The sequence below is a fragment of the Mustela nivalis genome, assembly GCF_964662115.1.
Source record: "Mustela nivalis genome assembly, chromosome: 11".
In the NCBI taxonomy this organism is placed as follows: Eukaryota; Metazoa; Chordata; class Mammalia; order Carnivora; family Mustelidae; genus Mustela; species Mustela nivalis.
The window spans coordinates 46855737-46864786 of NC_139030.1; the positions used below are offsets into that span (position 1 = coordinate 46855737).

The 9050-nt window shown below is 38.9% G+C and overlaps 2 long non-coding RNA genes across 2 annotated transcripts in view; one reads left to right on the forward strand and one right to left on the reverse strand.

Annotated features, from left to right (window-relative positions):
• Positions 1-9050, forward strand: part of LOC309843619 — a 90472-nt gene that overhangs the window by 61505 nt on the left and 19917 nt on the right. The gene's annotated exons all lie outside the window — the stretch shown is intronic.
• On the reverse strand, positions 727-9033 carry LOC309843621. The gene is made up of 2 exons (XR_014300253.1): positions 5550-9033; positions 727-3676 (listed from the first exon to the last, which is right to left on the reverse strand). It is a non-coding gene; the product is annotated as an uncharacterized lncRNA (long non-coding RNA).

Below are 9050 nucleotides of genomic sequence, written 5' to 3' on the forward strand. Positions count from 1 at the left end.
GGTTTTATATATATGAGTTAGTGTTTTCATATTCTTTGTTAAAAACTCAGTGGTGTGATTACTGGATCATATGGTAGCTCTATTTTTAACTTTTTGCAGAACCTTTATGCTGTTTTCCACTGTGGCTGCACCAATTTGCATTCCCATCAACAGGGCTTGAGGATTCCTTTTTCTCTACATCCTCGTCAACACTTACTGTTTCTTCAGTTTTTAATTTAAACCATTTTGACAGGTATGAAGTGACATCTCATTGTGGTTTTGATTTGCATTTCCCTGATGGTGAGTGATGTTGAGCATCTTTTCATGTGTCTATTGGCCATCTGGATGTCGTCTTTGGAGAAAAGTCTGTTCATGCCTTCTGCGCATTTTTCCATTTTTAATCGGATTATTTGGTGTTCAGTTGTATGAGTTCTTTTTTTTTTTTTTTCTTTTAGAATGCATGCAAGTGGGGGTGAGGGAGAGTAGAGAGGGAGAGAGAATCTTAAGCAGGCCCCACATTCAATCTGGAGCCCAATATAGAGCTCAATCCCATGACACCAAGATCATAATTCAAGCTGAAATCAAGAGTCGGACACCCAACTCAACCACCTACGTGTCCTGAGTTGTATAAGTTCTTTACATATTTTGGATATTAACCCTTTATCAGATATGTCATTTGCAGATACCTTCTGCCATTCAGTAGGTTGTCTTTTAGTTTGGTTGATGGTTTCCTTTGTTGTACAGAAGCTTTTTATTTTGATGTAGTCCTGACAGTTTACTTTGGCTTATGTTTCCCTTGCCTCAGGAGATATTGCTATGGTCAATGTCAGAGAAGTTACTGCCCTTTCTTCTAGGAGTTTTATGGTTTCAGATCTCACATATAAGTCCCTAATCCATTTTGAGTTTACTTTTGTGTATGTTGTAAGGAAGTGGTCCAGTCCATTCTTCCACATGTAGCTGTCCAGTTTTCCCAATGCCATTTGTTGCAGAGACTCTCCTGTTGTGTATTCTTGCCTCTTTTGTCAAAGATTAATTGGCCCTATAATCATGTGTTTATTTCTGGGCTCTCTATTCCGTTTCATCGGTCTATGTGTCTATTTTTATGCCAATACCGTACTGTTTTTATTACTATATCTTTGCAGTATATCTTGAAATCTGGAGTTGGGATACCTCCAGTTTTGTTCTTTTTCAGAGTGGCTTTGGCTCTTCTCAGTCTCTTGTGGGTCCATACAAAGTTTAGGATTGTTTGTTCTGGCTCTGTGAAAAATGCCGTTGGTATTCTGATAGGGATTGCATTAAATCTGCAGATTGCTTTGGATAGTATAGACACTCTAACGATATTTGTTCTTCAATTCCATGAACACAGAATGTCTTTCCATTTCTTTGTGTCATCTTCTATTTCTTTTATCAATGCTTTGTAGTTTACAGAGGACAGGTCTCTCTCCTCTCTATTTTGGTTTATCCCTAGGTATTTTATTATTTTAGTTTCAGTTGTAGATGGGATTGTTTTCTTAATTTATCTTTCTGCTGCTTCATTATTAATGTGTAGAAATGCAATGGAGTTCTGTACATTGATTTTGTATCCTGTGACTTTACTGAATTCATTAATCAGTTCTAGTTTTTTAGTGGAGTCTTTGGGGTTTTCTGTGGTCTTATGTCATCTGCAAATAGTGAAAGTTTTACTTATTCCTTACCAATTTGGAGCCTTTTATTTCTTTTTGTTGTCTGATTGCTGCTAGAACTTCTGGTGTTATGTTGAATAAAAATGGTGAGAGTGGACATCCTTGGCTTCTTCCAGACCTTAGAGGAAAAGCTCTCAGATTTTTCCCATGAGTTTGATGTTCGCTGTGGGTTTTTCATATAAGACCTTTATTCTGTTGAGGTATGTTCCCTCTAAATCTCCTTTTTTGGCAGTTTTTATCATGAATGGATCTAATACTTTGTCAAATAATTTTTCTGCATCTATTGAAATGATCATATGGTTTTGTTTTGTTTTTTTAAGATTTTATTTATTTGACAGAGATCACAAGTAGGCAGAGAGAGAGAGGAGGAAGCAGGCTCCCTACTGAGCAGAGTGTGTGATGTGGGGCTGGATTCCCAGGACCCTGGGATCATGACCTGAGCTGAAGGCAGAGGCTTTAACCCACTAAGCCACCTAGGCACCCCAAAATAATCATATGGTTTTTACCCTTTCCCTTATTGATGTGATGTATCACATTGATTGATTTACAAAATATTGCACAGCCCTTGCATCCTGGGAGTAAATCCCACTTGATCCTGGCGAATGATTTGTTTAAATGTATTATTGGATTCAGTTTGCTAATATTTTGTTGAGGATTTTTGCACCTATGTTTAGAGATATTTGTCCATAGTTCTCCTGTTTTTGCTGTTTTTGTTTGATTTTAAGTAATGCTGGCTTCATAGAATGAATTTGAAAGTTTCCTTTTGTCTTGTAGTACTTGAAATAATTTGAAAAGAGTAGGTATTAGCTCTTCTTTAAATGTTGGTAGAATTTGTTTGTGAAGCCATCTAGTCCTGGACTTTTTTTTGGTGGGGCGGAAGTTTTTGATTATTGATTCAGTTTCATTGCTGGTCATCAATCTGTTCAAATTTTCTATTTTACCTGCTTCAGTTTTGGTGGGTTATATGTTTCTAGGAATTTATCCATTTCTTCCAGGTTGTCCAGTTTGTTGGCATATAGTCTTGTCATAATTCTCTTATAATCCTTTATATTTCTGTGCTGTCAGTTGTTACTTCTACTCTTCCATTTGTGATTTTGTTTGAGTCCCCTCTCTCTCTCTCTCTCTTTTGGTGAGTCTCGCTAGAGGTTTATCAATTTTGTTGGTGTTTTTAAAGAACCAGCTCCTGGTTCCCTTGATCTGTTCTGTTGGCTGGTTGTTTTTTGTTTTTTTTTTAAGCTTCTATTTCACTTACTTCTGCTCTAATATTTATTGTTTCCTTCCTTCTGCTAGCTTTGGGATTTGTTTGGTCTTCCTTTTTTTAGCTCCTTTATGTATAAGGTTAGGTTGTTTATTGGAGATTTTTTTTTTTTGCTTCCTGAGGTAGGGCTCTATTGCTATAAATGTCCTTCTTAGAACTGCTTTTGCTGCATCCCAAAGATTTTGGACCATTGTATTTTCATTGTCATTTCTCTACATGTAATTTTTTATTTCTTCTTTTATTTCTGGTTGATTCATTCATTGTGTAGTAGTGTGTTATTTAACCTCCATGTATTTGTGCTATTTTCAGATTTTCTCTTGCGGCTGATTTGTAGTTTCATAGCATTGTGGTCAGAAAAGATGCATAGTATGTCCTCGATCTTTTTGAATGTGTTGAGAGTTGTTTTGTGGCCTAATATGTGATCTGTCCTGGAGAATGTTCTGTGTGTACTTGAAAAGAATGTGTATTCTGCTGTCTTAGGATAGTATGTTCTGTATATTATCTGTTAAATCCCTCTGGTCCAGTGTGTCATTCAGATTCACTATTTCCTTGTTGATTTTCTGTTTGGATGATCTGTCCATTGATGTAAGTGGGGTTTTAAAGTCCCCTGTTATTATTGTATTACTCTCAATTAGTTCCTTTGTGTGTGTTATTAACTGCTTCATGTGTTTGGTTGTTCCCATTTTGGGTACATAAATACTTGTAACTGTTATATCTTCTTCTTGGATTGTCCCCTTTATAATTATATAGTGTCCTCCTTGGTCTCTTGTTACAGTCTTTGTTTTAGTCTATTTTGTCTAATATAAGTATGACTAGCCCAGCTTTCTTTTGACATACATTTGCATGATAAATGTTTCTCCATTCTCTCACTTTCGATTTGCATGTCTCTTTAAGGCTGAAATGAGTCTCTTGCAGGCAGCTTATAAATGAGTATTTGTTTTTTTTTTTTTTACCCATTTTGTCACCCCATGTTTTTTGATTGGAGTGTTTATTCCATTTACATTCAAAGTAAGTATTGATAGATATATATTTATTACCATTTTGTGACTGTTTTGTGGTTGTTTTTGTAGTTCTTCTGTGACCTTTTGCTCTTTCACAGTTTGCTAGCTTGCTTTAGTGATAAATCTGGATTCCTTTCTCTTTGTTTTTTGAATATGTAGTAGTGGTTTGGGGTTTGTGGTTACCATTAAGTTTGAATATAACATCTCGTGCATGTAGTAATTTATATGAAATTGATGGGCACTTAAGTTTGAACCCATCCTGCTCTCCCCTCCCCCATGGTTTTAGGTATGTAGTGTCATACCTTACATCCTTTTATTCTGTGAATCTGTTGACCTAATTTTACAGATATGATTATTTTTGCTGCTTTTGTGTTTCCCTTTTTTTCTTTTCTTTTCATTTTTATTTAAAATCTTTATTTAAATTCCAGTCAGTTGACATGTAGTGTAATATTAGTTTCAGGTATAGAATTTAGTGACTCATCACTACATACAACACCCGGTACCCAGCACAATGAGTGCCCTCCTCAATACCCAACACCCATTTAACCCAAACCCCTGCCCCCCTCTTCTCCAGTAACACTAGGTTTGTTCTCTACAGTTAAGAATCTGTTTTCTGGTTTGACTCTCCCCACCCCACCATGTTCATCTGTTTTGATTCTTAAATTCCACATATGCGTGAAATCATATGGTATTTGTCTTTCTCTGACTGACTTAGCATAATACTCTCTAGCTCCATCCACATCATTGTAAATGGCAAGATTTCCTTCTTTTTTATGGCTGAGTAATATTCTATGTATGTGTGTGAGTGTGTGTACCACATCTTGTTTTCCTATTTTTCTTACTGTTACTTACAGTCTTTCCTTTTCACTCAGAGTCCCCTTTAATACTTCTTCTAAGGCTGGTTTATTGCTCATGAACTCTTTTTAGCTTTTGTTTGTCTGAGAAGCTCTTTATCTCTCCTTCTGTTCTGAATGGTATCCTTGCTGGATAGAGGATTCTTAGCTATAGATTTTTATTTAATTTCAACATTTTGTATCTTGCCACTTCCTTCTGGCCTGCAAAGCCTTGGCTAACAAATCTGCTGATAGCCTTTTGAAGTTTCCCTTGTGTTTAATTATCTTTTCTCTTGCTGTTTTTAAAATCCTCTCTTTATCACTACTGTTTGCCATTTTAACTACTACGTGTCTTGGTGTGGACCTCCTTAGGTTGATTCTGTTGAGGCATCTTTGTGCCACCTGGATCTGGATATCTGTTTCCTTCCCCAGATTGGAGAAGTTTGGGCCTGTTATTTCGTCAAATAAATTTTCTGTCCCCTCTTCTCTTTCTCCTTCTGGGTCCCTATAATGTGAATGTTATTATACTTGATGGAATTAGTAAGTTCCTGAAGTACATTCTTATTTTACAAATTTTTTCTCTCTCACCTGCTTATCTTTATTACTTTCCATTACTCTGTCTTCCAGATTATTAATTCATTCCTCTACTTTCTCTACTGTATTTATTATGTCAAGTGTATTTTTAAATTTATTTTATTCCTCATCTCTGATTGGTTCTTTTTATCTCTGTATTAGGGGTCTTACTGATGCCCTTCACTCTTTTCTCAAGTCCGGTGGGTATCTTTACACTCATTACTTTAAATTCTCGATCACGCTTATTACTTACATCTGTGTTGCTTAGGTCTCTGGTGCTTTGGTCCTATTCTTTGGGACATATTCCTCTGTCTCCTCATTTTGTCTCACTGTGGTGTTGGGAAAGTTAGCTACATCTCCGCTTGAAAGTAATGGCCTGAAGAAGTCCTGTAGTGCCTTCAGTGCAGTGTGCCCCGTGTACCAAAACTCCTGTGTGTACTGCATGTGCCCGGCTGTTGTGTTCTGGGTGCTTTTCCCTTCAGTTCAGGTGTCTGCAGAGGCTCTCTTTGCTTGTTGTGGCCAGTGTTTTGTCCCCAGCTGGGATGGGACATGCAATTTTAACAAAGTTTGCACCAGTTAGCTTACAAAAGGAGACCCGCTAAGCCAGGACCAGGGCTGGCCTGGGAAGATCCGCAGAGCACACCTGGGCAGGACACATAATTTTAATAAGCCGTGCCTTGAGCTTCTGCTCGGCCCACCACCACTACCACCAGGACTCAGGACCCCCCAAACACAGGGCTTGGTGTAAACAAGTAAAGTAGTGAATGTTGGTGCCGCACCATTGCCCGCAGAGGGCCATAACTTAATGCTGGGGCCTCGGGTGGTGTCTTCCAGCTCCTTTGTTACTAGAGAAGTTCCTCAGCAAACCTGCCCTTCTGACACGTCCTGTGAGATTAGTAAATAGCTCTCCCTTATATCTCAGGCATTTTTCAGTTCCTCTTTCTGTTTCTCCACAGACTTTTTGTCATGTCCCTATCACCCTCTGGATCTTCCAGAATGGAGACCACTGATTTTTTAAAATTCCAGGCTTTAAGTCCTGCTGATTTTAAGAACTCATTAAATTCGACCCCTTTCACTTTCAAAGCCAAATGTTATAGGGATTGTCTTCCCCGTGCAGCTTCTCTGGTGTGGTAGTCCATTTGCCTCCCTTTCCCATGCCCATGGTTCCCTCTCTCCAGCAAACCATAGTGCAAGTCCGGTTAGTGCTGCCCACCCCCCCACCCACTGCCCCGGCCCCAGCCAACATTGTGTCTACCCTTCCTGCCCTCTTCAGTGTGGCCTATTCTCTACATTTACCAGTGGAGTCTGTTCTGCCACTCTTTGGGTTGTTTTCTTGGTTGCTCACACTGATGTGGATTGGTAGCTAGTTGTGTCTGTGGGACAAGATGAAGCTAGGGTCCTCCTTCTCTGCCATCTTTCCTGGAAGTCAGGGGTTAGCCTCTTTGTCCAAGGTCAGACAAGTAGGAAGTGGTAGAGACGTGACTTGGACAGAGATGGACCCCAGAGCCTCTTGCTCCCCACAGTATAAGCCATGGACCCACAGCTTTGCGGCACCTGGAGCTTGTTGGAAATGTTGACTCTTAGGCTCTGCTGCAGACTGCCTGCATCAGACCCTGTGTCTTCACGAGACCCCCAGGTCATTCTCGACATGTCACCGTGGGAGCAGCCTACTCTTCACCACTGCTGATGGCGACTTCCTAATCAAGGGCACTTTCTCCATTAGGCAGGTGTCCTGGAACTTGAGTACTTTGTGTCATTTGATGACACCTTGTAGTCAGATAAAACCTGTCTTCCCAGGGAAAGGTGCCCTTTTTTGTTTTTTGCCTTTAATGGGTCTTCCAGTCAATGCATTGTGACAGGTGGAAGGGAGGAATGGGAGTTTTCAAGCTGTTCTTCCAATCATAAGCTCTAATTTTTCATCTTCATGATGTAACCCAAGCACAAACTGGGTTCTGTGAGCATTTCCTCTTCTGCATAGCAATAAAGGTAATAAGCAACAAAACTGTAGGGCATCTTCCCACTAAAGGAAACAAAGAATTGATGGTGTGCATAAAGAACTGAGAAAGCATTTTCAAAAAGAATCTGCTCCTTTTACATTCTTCTGTGTCAGGAAGAACAGCAACAACAACAACCAGAATGAATACAGTTTCAAGACGCCTACACACTGACTTTGTGCACATGCCCCGACCTACATTCATCATTGTATTAAGGAGCCAAGACCCAGGTTATCAGAAATCAGGTCACTCTTGTACAAAGTGACCTATGTTGATAAGGAGTTCAGATTCAAGAGTTTGGTTCACAGTATTTTATAGTCCGTTAAAGGTACGTAAGCTTGCAGGCAGGGGCTGGAACACCCACTGGTAAGTCATGGGGTATGACAGGCATTGAAGTGTGAAACAGAAAGTCAGTGAGAATTAAAAGGAACTGTGTCTCCCCATCTGTGAAATGAGGAAGTAGAACTAAATTTCTATGCTTCCTTCCTACCTTAACGTCTTAGGATTTTATATAAACAAGCGTAATTATAATTACGGAGCACTTCCAAATAGTCTCCTTTACTCCTTACAAAAACCTAGGAGATTCCTATTATTGATCCTGTTTTACAGAGGAGGAAACTGGGGCACAAACATGCCAGTCACTCACCAGGTTATACTCTAAGAGGTGAGACGCTAACAACTTGCCCTCTCTCTTTACCGCAAAGATGCCTCTAGCTTCTCTTACTGGTGCACTGGAATCACCAGTGGAAACAAAATGAGGCATTTCCACATGCAGGGCAGAGCCCTTTCCATAAATATTCAGGCCATCCAATGACTTCCTAAACAAGTGTCTAACTCAGCTACACTTCAGGTCCTCTGGGATCCTTCAGTGGTGCTGATGCCTGGATCCTACCCTGAGATTCTGATAGTCAGTCTGGTGTGTAGTCTAGGTATTGGGTTTTTTTCTTAAATGTTCCTTAGAAATTCAAATGTGCAGCCCAGGTGGAGTGTCTGTTCTGGATTTTCTGGGGTTGGGGTTGGTTCTGGAGGCAAGTTCCACTCTCATAGCATCAGGTACTGACCTTATATGTTAACCTTTTTTATTATAATGCCAGATTTTAAATTCTGCTACTTAAAGTGGATTCATTTCCATCTGTTTTGTTTAAAATTTTTTCTTAGAGTCTTCTAAGTATTCCAGTATTTTATTACACACTAAGTTAAAAGAAAGGAAAAAAACACAAATTAATTCCTACTGAAAGCAGCCATTATGTTATTTTACTCTTCGGAAGCAACTTTTTCGCAAATTGTGATTATGATTTTTGGCCCCTTCTGTGTAAAACAGGAAGTAATATCACTGCATAGACAAATGGCAGTGCATTTTATATTTAAAAGTACAAATAAATTAGCTATTGTGATGTCCATCCATTTTTTAAAATCAAATATTAGTTATCACATAAGTTCCCTAAGAGCAAGAACCATGTCTGTGTTACTTCTGTATCTTCATCCCCAGACACAAACCTTGGCCTGTAATGGGTACTGTAAGACTTCTCTACAACTAATGAATATGGAAATAAGTGAATGAATTATAAATAGCTTCACATAATGAGGAAACTCAAACTATTGCACACTCATACCAAAAAATGACTACGTCAAAAGAAAATAGCACTTCTGTTTAAGACCTTCTCTCATTCGTTAAGAATGAGGTGTACCCTCAATTTTTTTTCAAGATTTTATTTATTTATTTGACATAG